Source organism: Hyla sarda, chromosome 3 (assembly GCF_029499605.1).
Source record: "Hyla sarda isolate aHylSar1 chromosome 3, aHylSar1.hap1, whole genome shotgun sequence".
In the NCBI taxonomy this organism is placed as follows: domain Eukaryota; kingdom Metazoa; phylum Chordata; class Amphibia; order Anura; family Hylidae; genus Hyla; species Hyla sarda.
Window position 1 is genome coordinate 390,987,550 of NC_079191.1, and position 13,828 is coordinate 391,001,377.

The 13,828-nt window shown below is 47.4% G+C and overlaps 1 protein-coding gene across 3 annotated transcripts in view; it reads left to right on the plus strand.

The window, feature by feature from the left end:
* The first annotated feature begins 2,432 nt into the window (after positions 1-2,432).
* PELI1 (pellino E3 ubiquitin protein ligase 1) overlaps positions 2,433-13,828 on the plus strand; it is a 65,549-nt gene continuing 54,153 nt past the window's right edge. Inside the window, exon 1 of one of the 3 annotated variants that reach the window (XM_056567980.1) lies at positions 2,433-2,704. The gene's annotated coding sequence lies outside the window, so the exon portion shown is untranslated. The remainder of the gene's footprint in view (positions 2,705-13,828) is intronic. The other 2 variants (XM_056567979.1, XM_056567981.1) reach the window with 2 other exon arrangements.

Here is a 13,828-nt window from a genome sequence, read left to right on the forward strand (position 1 = left end):
CTAATGTGGGAGCTATACTGCACCTAATGTGGGAGCTATACTGCACCTAATGCAGAGAGCTATACTGCCAACCTAATGTGGGAGCTATACTGCACCTAATGTGGGGGGCTATACTGCCAACCTAATGTGGGAGCTATACTGCACCTAATGTGTGGGAGCTATACTGCACCTAATGTGGGGGAACTCTACTGCACCTAATGTGGGGGAACTATACTGCACCTAATGTGGGGAGCTATACTGCCAACCTAATGTGGGGAGCTATACTGCCAACCTAATGTGGGGAGCTATACTGCACCTAATGTGTGGGAGCTTTACTGCACCTAATGTGGGGGAACTCTACTGCACCTAATGTGGGGGAACTATACTGCACCTAATGTGGGGAGCTATACTGCCAACCTAATGTGGGGAGCTATACTGCCAACCTAATGTGGGGAGCTATACTGCACCTAATGTGGGGGAACTCTACTGCACCTAATGTGGGGGAACTATACTGCACCTAATGTGGGGGAACTATACTGCCAACCTAATGTGGGGAGCTATACTGCACCTTATGTGGGGAACTATTCTGCACCTAATGTGGGGAGCTATACTGCACCTAATGTGGGGGAACTATACTGCACCTAATGTGGGGGAACTATACTGCCAACCTAATGTGGGGAGCTATACTGCACCTTATGTGGGGAACTATTCTGCACCTAATGTGGGGAGCTATACTGCACCTAATGTGAGGAGCTATACTGCACCTAATGTGGGGGAGCTATACTGCACCTAATGTGGGGAGCTATACTGCACCTAATGTGGGGAACTATTCTGCACCTAATGTGGGGAACCTGCTTCTTCCTAATGTGGGGCTATACTGCATCTAATGTGGGGAGCTATACTGCACCTAATGTGGGGAACTATTCTGCACCTAATGTGGGGAACTATACTGCACCTAATGTGGGGAACTATACTGCACCTAATGTGGGGAACCTGCTTCTTCCTAATGTGGGGAGCTATACTGCACCTAATGTGGGGAGCTATACTGCACCTAATGTGGGGAACTATTCTGCACCTAATGTGGGGAGCAATACTGCACCTTATGTGGGGAACTATTCTGCACCTAATGTGGGGGAGCTATACTGCACCTAATGTGGGGGAGCTATACTGCACCTAATGTGGGGGAGCTATACTGCACCTAATGTGGGGAACTATACTGCACCTAATGTGGGGGAGCTATACTGCACCTAATGTGGGGAACTATTCTGCACCTAATGTGGGGGAGCTATACTGCACCTAATGTGTGGGAGCTTTACTGCACCTAATGTGGGGAACTATACTGCACCTAATGTGGGGAACTATACTGCACCTAATGTGGGGAACTATACTGCACCTAATGTGGGGAACCTGCTTCTTCCTAATGTGGGGAGCTATACTGCACCTAATGTGGGGAGCTATACTGCACCTAATGTGGGGAACTATTCTGCACCTAATGTGGGGGAGCTATACTGCACCTAATGTGTGGGAGCTATACTGCACCTAATGTGGGGAACTATACTGCACCTAATGTGGGGAACTATACTGCACCTAATGTGGGGAACTATACTGCACCTAATGTGGGGAACCTGCTTCTTCCTAATGTGGGGAGCTATACTGCACCTAATGTGGGGAGCTATACTGCACCTAATGTGGGGAACTATTCTGCACCTAATGTGGGGAGCTATACTGCACCTAATGTGGGGAGCTAAACTGCACCTAATGTGGGGAGCTATACTGCACCTAATGTGGGGAGCTATACTGTACCTACTGTGGGGAACTATTCTGCACCTAATGTGGGGAGCAATACTGCACCTTATGTGGGGAACTATTCTGCACCTAATGTGGGGGAGCTATACTCCACCTAATGTGGGGGAGCTATACTGCACCTAATGTGGGGGAGCTATACTGCACCTAATGTGGGGAACTATACTGCACCTAATGTGGGGAACTATACTGCACCTAATGTGGGGAACTATACTGCACCTAATGTGGGGGAGCTATACCGCGCCTAATGTGGGGGAAGTATACCGCACCTAATGTGGGGGAGCTATACTGCACCTAATGTGGGGAACTATACTGCACCTAATGTGGGGGACTATACTGCACCTAATGTGGGGGAACTGTACTGCACCTAATGGGGGGAACTATACTGCACCTAATGTGAGTGTGTGTGTGTGTGTGTGTGTGTATGTGTGTGTGGTACATTCCTTTAAGATTCACCTTCCAGGCATAAATTCTTATCTAAAATACTAAACAAAAATTGTGTTCCTGTCACTTTAATAAGTTAACCCCGTAATAAACTACACTACCCACCATGCCTTGTACGTGCGTCTTGACGTTCTCCCCTGTAATTCTTCTCTCCTCTGTGTTTATGGCGGTGCGTGCTGACGTCACCGGCTAGCGATCCCTTCGCCTCCAGCAGTATCTCCGTCGTTGTCGCTGCCGCTGGGTAGCAGTTCCTGTCTCGTAGCCGGGAGTGGTGGTCGCTGTGCTCCGCCGGGAGGTCCCGTCCACACCCGGGATCCATAGAGGGCGTCACCCCTGCTCCATCTGTCACCATTCATTGTTGTCACTCCGGAGGGGCAGCAGCGGCTCCATAGACACCGTCATCGTGACAGCAGCTCCAGGCCTGTGACCAGGGCTCTTCATCCGGCCGGGGGAGCGCCGCACTCAGCCCGAGATCGCTGTAAGTCATGGGGGAAGGCTCCGGCCTCCCTGCTGTGTGTGTGTAACTGCTGCGGGGGGCCCCCATCTCCCGTCAGCTGCTGTCTATTGTACGGAGCCGGGCTTTGTTCTCCTCTCCTGATGAGAGGGTGGAGGCTGCACCCCAATCCTTACCCTGCACCCCCTAAATATTCTGCCCTCCTCTATTTATACATACACCTGGCTGTATTATCCTGCACTATTAAATCTATGACCCTGCACCTGAGCTAGAAGTCAGGTGACATTTCCAGGATTTATACATGGCGGTGGATGTGGCATTGATCGCAGCCCCGGCCGCCTGTTTTATGCACTAAAATATTTGCTTTAATTTCTATGTTTATTGGCAAAAAAATAAATTGGTTAAAATAAACCAAATGGTTAAAAAAAAATAGCATTGTTATAAAATGTTCTGATTTTCCTTTGTTGCGTCTGATATGGCCGGAGGCTACAGGACGCTTAGATTCTGCTGATGGGAAATTGTACAAGATCGCTGCTTGTATGAGGTTCCAGTGTTTGAGACTACAACTCTCAGCATGCCCAGGCAGCGTTCCATCCTGTCAAGGCTAATGATGGAGAATTGCCAAATTTCCTTTGCTTAGGTTTGATTCTTATATGTGTGCGAATTATTGATCCCTAACATGTGGCATCCAAGCCTTTGTACAACTACAACTCCCAGGATGCCCTGACAGCCTGCTTGTGCAAAATTGTTATATTTCAATGTTGGACTCTCCAGTTGTTGCAAGACTACAACTCCCAGCATGCCCCGACAGCCGCCTTATGTATAATTCCTAGATAGTTGTGTTCTGCAATATGTGGCTCTCCAGCTGTTGCGAAACTACAACTCCCAGCATGCCCTGACAGCCGTTGGCTGTCAGGGCATGCTGGGAGTTGTAGTTTTGCAGCAGCTGGGGAGCCCCACATTGTGAATCAATGCTTTATAGCAGTAGTTTGGATCTGGCAATGGCAGGCTAGTTATAGCTAGCTGTCAGTGCACGCTGGGAGTTGTAGTCTTGCAATAGCTGGAGGCCCATAAATAAGGGATCAATGCATTGGTTGGGGCCTGAGATTAGGGGACTGGTTGTTGCTAGCTGTCAGAACATGCTGGGAGTTGTAGTTTTGCAACAGCTGGAGAGCCACACATTGGCGGGGTATTGTTTTTATAGCAATGGTTGGGATCTGACAATGGGAGGTCTATCAATGCGAGCTGTCAGGACATGCTGGGAGTTGTAGTTCTCCAGCAGCCGGATGGCCGCCCTTTGGGGATCACTGCTTATATAGCACTGGTTGGGGTCTGACAATGGGCGTCCGGTCCTTTCTATCTGTGCTGTGTACAATCCCCACCATAGATCATGTCAGATTTATTGTCATTTCCATGCAGGATTACCAGGAGATGGATTTACTGTCTGCAGAAACGGCACACAAAGGGTTATTACATTGAGCATTGTATATGCAGGATGGGATCCGCCATTGACTTCCCATGGGTCTGTTTCTTCGGGCTTCACGTTTGGTGTTTAGTGAACGTAGAGATCTGTAGTTCTTCCAGGCCTCCTGCTTCTCGGGCCGGAAGGGGTTAAATAGCGCTTTGTTGTTTAATTCTGAGTGTCCCACGCTGCCCCCTCAGGAGGGGCTTTACATCTGTCTTCCTTGGCAGGACCACAAGTCTTTGTCACGGAGGCTGCTGTCTTGGGATTCGGATATTTGGGGATTCTTCCCGGCCCTATCTCTCCCCTCCCCCCCTCCCTGTGGTTTGGTTTAATTACACTCTTCTTACTCTTGGGGTTTGGGGGAGCGCGGGGTTGGGTGGGGGGAGCGCGAGGTTGGGTGGGGGAGCTTCCTTTATTTTGATACTTTTGTTTTTATTATTACTTCTGTTTAGTGTCTGTGTTATTTTGATTTCCTTATTTTGTCTCTGTGTAAAGTTTGACATAACTGTGGCGCAATACTCTGCAACGTGCATGTGAAATATGTCAGATGTCTATGGTGTAACCAGTAGAATAGTGAGGAGACAAAGAGATGGGGTGGTAGGAGCAATGTGGCTGCTATGGACAACAGCTTTTTTCCTTCACTATTTTTGATAAATGTCACTCAGTTCACGGTCTCACTTTGAGTAAATTATTCCCAGTTATCTGTCTCTCATACATCTCTATCTGTCTGGTCTGTATTGTACATTCATCTATCTACAGTGTAGTAAAGAAATAAATGCACACAAAGTGGTCTTCTCAAATAATGCATAATAAATGTGGAGCTCAACATCTGTCATAACATCTGGTCTAGATAAGGTAGGTGGTCTGGTCTAAGAGCACCCACCTTAGGTAGGTGCTCTTAGACAAGAGCGAGTCTCGTGCGTGCTCTTCGCTCTGTCTCACGCGCGATAGATGAATGTGCAATACAATACATCGCCCTGTCTCGCCCGCGCTCTTCGCCCTGTCTCGCCCGCGCTCTTCGCCCTGTCTCGCCCGCGCTCTTCGCCCTGTCTCGCCCGCGCTCTTCGCCCTGTCTCGCCCGCGCTCTTCGCCCTGCCTCGCCCGCGCTCTTCGCCCTGCCTCGCCCGCGCTCTTCGCCCTGCCTCGCCCGCGCTCTTCGCCCTGCCTCGCCCCCGCTCTTCGCCCTGCCTCGCCCCCGCTCTTCGCCCTGCCTCGCCCCCGCTCTTCGCCCTGCCTCGCCCCCGCTCTTCGCCCTGCCTCGCCCCCGCTCTTCGCCCTGCCTCGCCCCCGCTCTTCGCCCTGCCTCGCCCCCGCTCTTCGCCCTGCCTCGCCCCCGCTCTTCGCCCTGCCTCGCCCCCGCTCTTCGCCCTGCCTCGCCCCCGCTCTTCGCCATGCCTCGCCCCCGCTCTTCGCCCTGCCTCGCCCCCGCTCTTCGCCCCCCATATAGTGTTTTCATGCAGTGCTGTATTATGGGGAGATCGTTTCTTTGGAAGAAGACATCTAATATGGCATTTGATGGACCTTTTACCAGAAATGGCCTTCTTATACAATTGGAGACATAGACATACTTCAGGGCTCTATAGATATCTATAGGCACCATCGGGGACATTTATCATCGTTGCTTTGGTAAGCAAGTTCTGTACCATTTTTTGTGTGTGTTTATTACATTTTTTTAACAGTTTTTTTCTCCCTAAATGTTCTTACTCATTTTTTATTTTTTATTTGTTACTTCTTCTACAGATCCGTGTATCCTGTGGACTCCTTCAGATTCGGTGGACTACTTCGACGACCAGCGTTTTTCTTTGCTTGATGTTAATAAAATGGTTAACGAGGGCTTGTGGGGGAGTGTTTTTTTTTTGTAATTAATTAATTTTTTAAACCTGTTGTGTGTTTTTTTTTTTTTTTTTTTTTTTTTACTGGACAGGCTTAGTAGTGGAAGCTGTCTTAAAGACCGAGTCCATTACTAAGCCAGGCTTAGCGTTAGCCACAAAATCAGCTAGCGCTAACCCCCAATTATTACCCCGGTACCCAACACCACAGGGGTGCCGGGAAGAGCCGGTACCAACAGGCCAGGAGCGTCAAAAATGGCGCTCCTTGGCCTAGGCGGTAACATGCTGGCGTTATTTAGGCTGGGGAGGGCCAGTAACAATGGTCCTCGCCCATCCTGGTAACGTCAGGCTGTTACTGTTTGGTATTTGGCTGAGAATAAAAATAGGGGGGACCCTATGTGTTTTTTGTTTTTTTTTTAATATTTAATTATTTAAATAAAAAAATGCATAAGGTCCCCCCTATTTTTATTCTCAGCCAAATACCAACCAAACAGTAACAGCCTGACGTTACCAGGGTGGGCGGGGACCATTGTTACTGACCCTCCCCAGCTTAAATAACGCCAGCCTGTTACCGCCTAGGCCAAGGAGCACCATTTTTGATGCTCCGGGCCTGTTAGTACCGGCTCTTCCCGGCACCCCTGTGGCGTTGGATACCGGGGTAATAATTGGGGGTTAGCGCTAGCTGTTTTTGTGGCTAACGCTAAGCCCAGCTCAGTATTGTACTCAGTCTATAAGGCAGCTTCCACTACTAAGCCTGTCAAGTAAAGTAAGGAAAAAACACAACAGGTTTAAATTTTTTTTTATTACAAATAAAAACTCCCCCACAAGCCCTCGTTAACCATTTTATTAAAATCAAACAAAGAAAAACGCTGGTCATCGAAGTAGTCCACCGAATCTGAAGGAGTCCACAGGATACGCGGATCTGAAATGAGAAAAAAAAAAAAGGGTTAGTACATGTATTATTACCTGCTTGCACATCTCCCGCCCTGCACGACTACAACTCCCAGCATGCCCTTAGAGTAAGGACATGCTGGGAGTTGTAGTCCTGCAGCTGGGGGCAGGGGACAAGCTTGTCATTCGCCTGCACTGCACAACTACAACTCCGAGCATGTTCTTACAGTAAGGGCATGCTGGAAGTTGTAGTCCTGCAAAGGGAGCCCGGGCACACACACACAGAGAGTCACACACAGACAGAGAGACACACACACACTCACCCATCCAGCGCAGCGATCCTTCTCTCCGGGTGCCCTGCGAGTGATGTCACTGACGGAGGGATGTCAGGCCGGTGCAACGGAAGACGTGGGAGCGGAGGCCGGGCACAGTGCAGGTGAAGGCCGGGGGGGGGGGGTGAGAGGGGTGCTGGTGGGGGCGGAGGCCGGGAACAGTGCAGGTGAAGGCCGGGGGGGGTGGGGGGGTGGGGGTGGTTGTGCTGACGGACCTCCCCCTGACAGACTCCTATATCCCCTAATGTTATGTCACTGTTCCGGTCGGGTCCTGTGACTGGCTGCTGGTCCTGGCCAATCACAGGACCCAGCGGGAAATGTAAAATAACAGCAGGGGATTTAGGAGTCTGCGGCGCCGGTATATGTTATAAGGAGCCCGGGCTGACATTACAGTGCAGCCGCCCGGGATCCTCATACTGCCTCCCCGCTACCCTCACTTAATAATGATGGGGACACTGATATACATCCCCCCCCCCTTGTCTCCCGCCCGCGCCGCTCAGCTCCTGCTACTACAAGACTACAACTCCCAGCGTGTCCTCACTGTAAGGGCATGCTGGGACTTGTAGTCTTGCAACAGTTAGCAGACAGATGGGAGTTATGTGGCGCTGGAAGGTGAGAGGGGTGGGGGGGGGGGATGTAAATCACTGCAGTGTCCCGGTAGCGCAGTGAGGGTAGCGGGGAGAAAGTATGTCGGAGCCCGGGCGGCAGTAGCGTTTCCTGCTCTATGTTGGAGCTGGAGTAAATTTAGTCAATTTTTACGGCCGTTGCGACTTTTTATTGCGCAACTGCGACTGTCTCAGTTAATAAATACCTGACGAAAGCAAATCCATTTTGAAAAATTAACTACGTCAGCAAGTTTGAATTTTCTTACTTTTCTTGTTCTTCACGCAAATTGTCGCACGAAAACACACGTAGTCGCAGTTGCAACAATTTTGCGACAATTATAGTAAAGAAAACCTGACTTAACCCCTTGATAAATGTCTGTCCATATCCATGCAGCTCGGAGATTATAAGGGCCTATAATTAGAGATGAGCGAACTTACAGTAAATTCGATTCGTCACGAACTTCTCGGCTCGGCAGTTGATGTCTTATCCTGCGTAAATTAGTTCATCCTTCAGGTGCTCCGGTGGGCTGGAAAAGGTGGATACATTCCTAGGAAAGAGTCTCCTAGGACTGTATCCACCTTTTCCAGCCCATCGGAGCGCCTGAAAGCTGAACTAATTTATGCAGGAAAAGTCATCAACTGCCGAGGCGAGAAGTTCGTGACGAATCGAATTTACTGTAAGTTTGCTCATCTCTACCTATAATACACTTGCAGTCATTGGGCCTTATACTCTTGTATAAAGTATAAAATGTACAAATTAGTGAAGCGGAACCAACCAAACCTTACAGTGCATGTTATAGGGGACTCAACGTATGACCAGTAATGAGATTGATGATTGCTGGTGCCCCTTTGCTCTCTTTTATCGTTACCCTAACACAGTGTTCTCCAACCAGGGTGCCTCCAGCTGTTGCAAGACTACAATTCCCAGCATGCCCGGACAGCCTTTGGCTGTCCGGGCATGCTGGGAATTGTAGTCTTGCAACAGCTGGAGGCACCCTGGTTGGAGAACACTTCCCTAACATGAGACATAGATGTGCATTGGCCGTCATGCTCTGTGTCATATTTGCTGTACTTGTTCCTGAGCCTCTACCATTGTTACTTATAATGCTGATATTTGCTCTGTTTCTCGCCATTGTATCCTGTGTATGTCGTGTTTGTTTTTATGTTGCATTCTTAGGAGCTTTTGGTCACGTATTGTAACACTTAATGTAAGATACCAGCCAGTTATAGGCACTTTTGGCCTCCATCAGGTGATGAGGGTCTATGGGTCCGCCCTACCGATCCTGCCAACAACGCCAATTAAAAAGGACCCTGCTGAATCCTGCATAGCACAGAGTAAAAATGCTAAAATTTCACACATTTTGCATAACGCCTTTATTTCACTTGAATCATGTGGATTCCGCAACAGTTATGCAATTGGGCAGAAGTGTTTAATTTTTTTCCCCCCTAAATTTATATAGGATAAAACTGGGCCAGACCGAGAGAAACTTGCCAAACTTATCTCGTTGGCACACATTACGTGATAGATTTGGCGCGTCTTTCCAGATATGTTAGACCAGCGGTCTCCAAACTGTGGCCCCCCAGGTGTTGCAAAACTACAACTCCCAGCATGCCCGGACAGCCGACGGCTGTCCGGGCATGCTGGGAGTTGTAGTTTTGCAACATCTGGAGGTACAAAATTTGGAGACCGCTGCGTTACACACTTCCATACACCCCTTTTTAGCTTGGTTTTTTTTCCCCCTAAGAATGGAACACGCCATTAATTCTCGTGGCGTATTTTACGATTCCTCTTAGCCACGCCCCTTTTCTTGGCACTTTATAAAACTGTTGGTGTTAGAAATTGTTATATTTTGGCATGTTACATGTATTCTACATATACTCGGCTTCATAAATCTTCATAGAGTTAGGGCCGAGCAGTGACTCTAGATTGGTTGCATTGTCAGAATTAGAGATGAGCGAATTTACAGTAAATTCGATTCATCACAAACTTCTCAGCTCGGCAGTTGATGACTTTAGTCTGCATAAATGAGTTCAGCTTTCAGGTGCTCCCGTGTAGGGATCGACCGATATCGTTTTTTTAGGGCCGATATCGATAATCGGTGGAGGTTAGGATATTCCGGTATAAGTTATCGGCTATTTATCCCCCAGCGACACCGCTGCAGATCATTGATTTAAAGCGGGCGCTTTAAATCAATGCACTGCAGTGGCTTTTGCGGTGCCATAGACCGCCGCCGCCACCACCCGCTTCTCTCCCCCTGCCGGTACGGGGGTCCTGAGTCCTATCATCGCCGCACCGCTCCACACCCCCTACTGCCACGTCGCACCCCCACCGCCCCGGCCCCATTGCCTCCCCTATCCCCGGTTTTATAATTACCTGTTCCCGGGGTCCACTCTACATCTGGCTCCGGTGGCGTCCTCCTGAGCTGTCACTGTGCGCACTGACGGTGACGTCACGTCGCGCACGTCACTCGTCATTGCGCACAGCGTAACGCCGGACGCAGCAGGAGCCAGAAGTAGCGTGGGCCCCAGGAACAGGTAATAATAAAACCGGGGATGGGGGAGGCAATGGGGCCGGGGCGGTCGTGGTGCGGCAGGTCGGGGGGGCGGGGCATTATCGGCAAGGTAATTGTCGATACCGATAATGCCCAAAATCATGATTATCGGCCGATAATATCGGCCAAACCGATAATCGGTCGATCCCTACTCCCGTGGGCTGGAAAAGGTGGATACAGTCCTAGGAGACTCTTTCCTAGGACTGTATCCACCTTTTCCAGCCCACGGGAGCACCTGAAGGCTGAACTAATTTATGCAGGATAAGACATCAACTGCCGAGCCGAGAAGTTTGTGACGAATCGAATTTACTGTAAGTTTGCTCATCTCTCGTCAGAATGTTACCTTTTTGTTTTTTGAACTGTTCTCCATGCTCTGCACTGCAGCACATCTCGTTCAGATTGGCTGCTGCATATGTCTGAATTTATGAGCGTGTGTTATATATATTTATATATAATATATTTTTATATACTTCTTTAGATTATACATATGTTTATATATACACACACTTACAAATATGGTGTGTGAACTGACATACATTGTGATATCTTTGCTCCATTTGGATACTCAATCCATCCTATGAGGGTTTTTTTTTTCTTTGTTTTTTTTCAATAGTATGTCACCACCAGCATGTGCACAGCTCCTCATGTGACCTATGCATAATATATACATATTATTAAAGTTTTAACCCCTTTTGGCAGTGTTTCAAACAGGGCTGTGGAGTCGGTAGATAAATGTTCTGACTCCGCAGTTATTTGTACTTACGACTCCTCTGTATTAATATGCGAATGTATTTATAAACCCTTTACAGTTGAATCCAAGAAACTGTTCCACCAAGTTCTTCTAAGCTCTTCTAGCAGAGAGGTAGTTGGGTAGGAGCTGCTGCCTTCTCCTTTTTGTGTGCTGATCTGCTGCTGAAGATCGGGGAGTGGGAGGATCCAGGAAGGGGCATTTATTATAAAACATGATTTCCCTAGTAGAATCCCATAGTCATGTTTAAAGTTTAAGCTAACAATTGGAGTTTACAAGTTTTTATAGCCTTAGCTGAATGGCAGCAGTTTTTCCGATGGTTTAGAGCTTCAGTCTTGAAGTATTGACCCTCCATTCCCTTCACTTATACAAGTGTCTCTAGTCCTGCAAAAAACATATTTACTTAACCCCTTATCAGTGAGAGGCTAGGTTACCCATGGGTTCCCTGTAACAGCAGAACACAACACTATGGAAAGTATAAGTATTGCCGCTCCTAATTGTGCGTTGTGTGCCATATAGTGAAGCACATGAAAAGCTTCTTCACGGTCACTTAACATGTTCGTTTTGCGGTTACCTGAGGCACTTCATGCATTGGTCTTTATTCTTACAATAGAGAAGTCATTAATTATAACATTTTGTGAATTGGGACATTTAAACTTTGCTCTTTATTTTTTTTTTATTCCAATTTAAATTTAGTAGGAGTCTGAGTCGGTGCATTGTTTGCCGACTCCAGGTACCCAAAATTTAATCTGACCTCGATTCCGACTCCACAGCACTGGTTTCCCAAGCAGTGTGCCTTCAGCTGTTGCAAAAACTACAACTCCCAGAATGCCCGGACAGCCGTTGGCTGTCCGGGCATTCAGGGAGTTGTAGTTTTGCAACAGCTGGAGGCACACTGCTTTAGAAACACTTACTTACAGAGTGGTTTGGTCCACGATCATACACTTTTTGTGCTATTTTGTACTATTGGATCAATGGTCCTTTTATTTGTCGCACTATGAACATCATTTTTGAGCACTTTGGGCTATGTTGTCTTGATTAAAAATATTAGTTTTTAGGGGTTCTATGTTCAAAGAGTAATAATTAGAGCTGTGCGAATTGTGAAAAATGTAATATTGCAATTATGGAGGTAAATATTAGGATTTTGATATGTGATAAACAAATGGTCAACTCCCAATTGATGTCCACACCCCCCACACTCCTGTATATACCACTTATTCTGATGCCAGGGCACAGGGCAGATCGGCTGCAGATCCTGTTCTCTGCGCTCCCGGTGTCATGTCTGTGCTCCCTTCAGAGACAAGCAGCTGTTTGCAAGACCTTTCTGTGCAGCCAATCACTGGCCGAGATAGGACACCACTGAAGTCAGTGATTGGCTGTGCGGGAAGGTCCTGCAGCCAGCTGCTTGTCTCTGAAGAATAAAGCACAGAGAAGATATTGTGACTGCTCGGAGGCAAACGGGATCTGGCAAATCAAAGGGGGACTGGGGGTAACTAAGCTTTTTTTATTTTAGTTTTTTTGTTGCCTTGCGCCATATTAAGGGGAATAGACCTAAAATGGAGAGGGGGGGGGGGGGTAGGTGATTTCAGCATTTGTTTATTGGATCGCTATCACATATTGATAATTGCAATGACAATTGTGCAGCCCTAATTGTTACTGTTAGTTGTATTATCCCTAGTAATTGTTAGGCTACTTTCACACTACCATTGGCACATAGTAGTGTGACCGCCACCGGGGAGAATGGCGGGAGAAGAAAATACAGCTTGTGCCATCTTTTTCTCCCTCTGAAAAACTGCGGCGCCCGACAGACCCCACTGACTATAATGTAGTAAAGATAGTGTGAAAGTAGCCTGTTAGACGTATTACCCCTAGTAATTGTTACTGTTAGTCGTATTACCCCTAGTAATTGTTACTGTTAGTCGTATGACCCCTAGGAATTGTTACTGTTAGTCGTATGACCCCTAGGAATTATTATTGTTAGTCGTATGACCCCTAGGAATTGTTACTGTTAGTAGTATGACCCCTAGGAATTGTTATTGTTGTTAGTATGACCCCTAGGAATTGTTACTTAGTTGTTTGACCCCTAGGAATTGTTACTCTTAGTAGTATGACCCCTAGGAATTGTTACTTAGTAGTATGACCCCTAGGAATTGTTATTGTTAGTAGTATGACCCCTAGGAATTGTTATTGTTAGTAGTATGACCCCTAGGAATGGTTACTCTCAGTAGTATGACCCCCAGGAATTGTTGTTGTTAGTAGTATGACTCCTAGGAATTGTTACTGTTAGTAGTATGACCCCTAGGAATTGTTACTGATAGTAGTATGACCCCTAGGAATTGTTACTTAGTTGTTTGACCCTAGGAATTGTTACTCTTAGTAGTATGACCCCTAGGAAGTGTTATTGTTAGTGGTATGACTCCTAGGAATTGTTATTGTTAGTAGTATGGCCCCTAGGAATTGTTACTCTTAGTAGTATGACCCCCTAGGAATTGTTACTCTTAGTAGTATGACCCCTAGGAATTGTTACTTAGTAGTATGACCCCTAGGAATTGTTATTGTTAGTAGTATGACCCCTAGGAATTGTTATTGTTAGTAGTATGACCCCTAGGAATGGTTACTCTCAGTAGTATGACCCCCAGGAATTGTTGTTGTTAGTAGTATGACTCATAGGAATTGTTACTGTTAGTAGGATGACCCCTAGGAATTGTTACTGATAGTAGTATGAC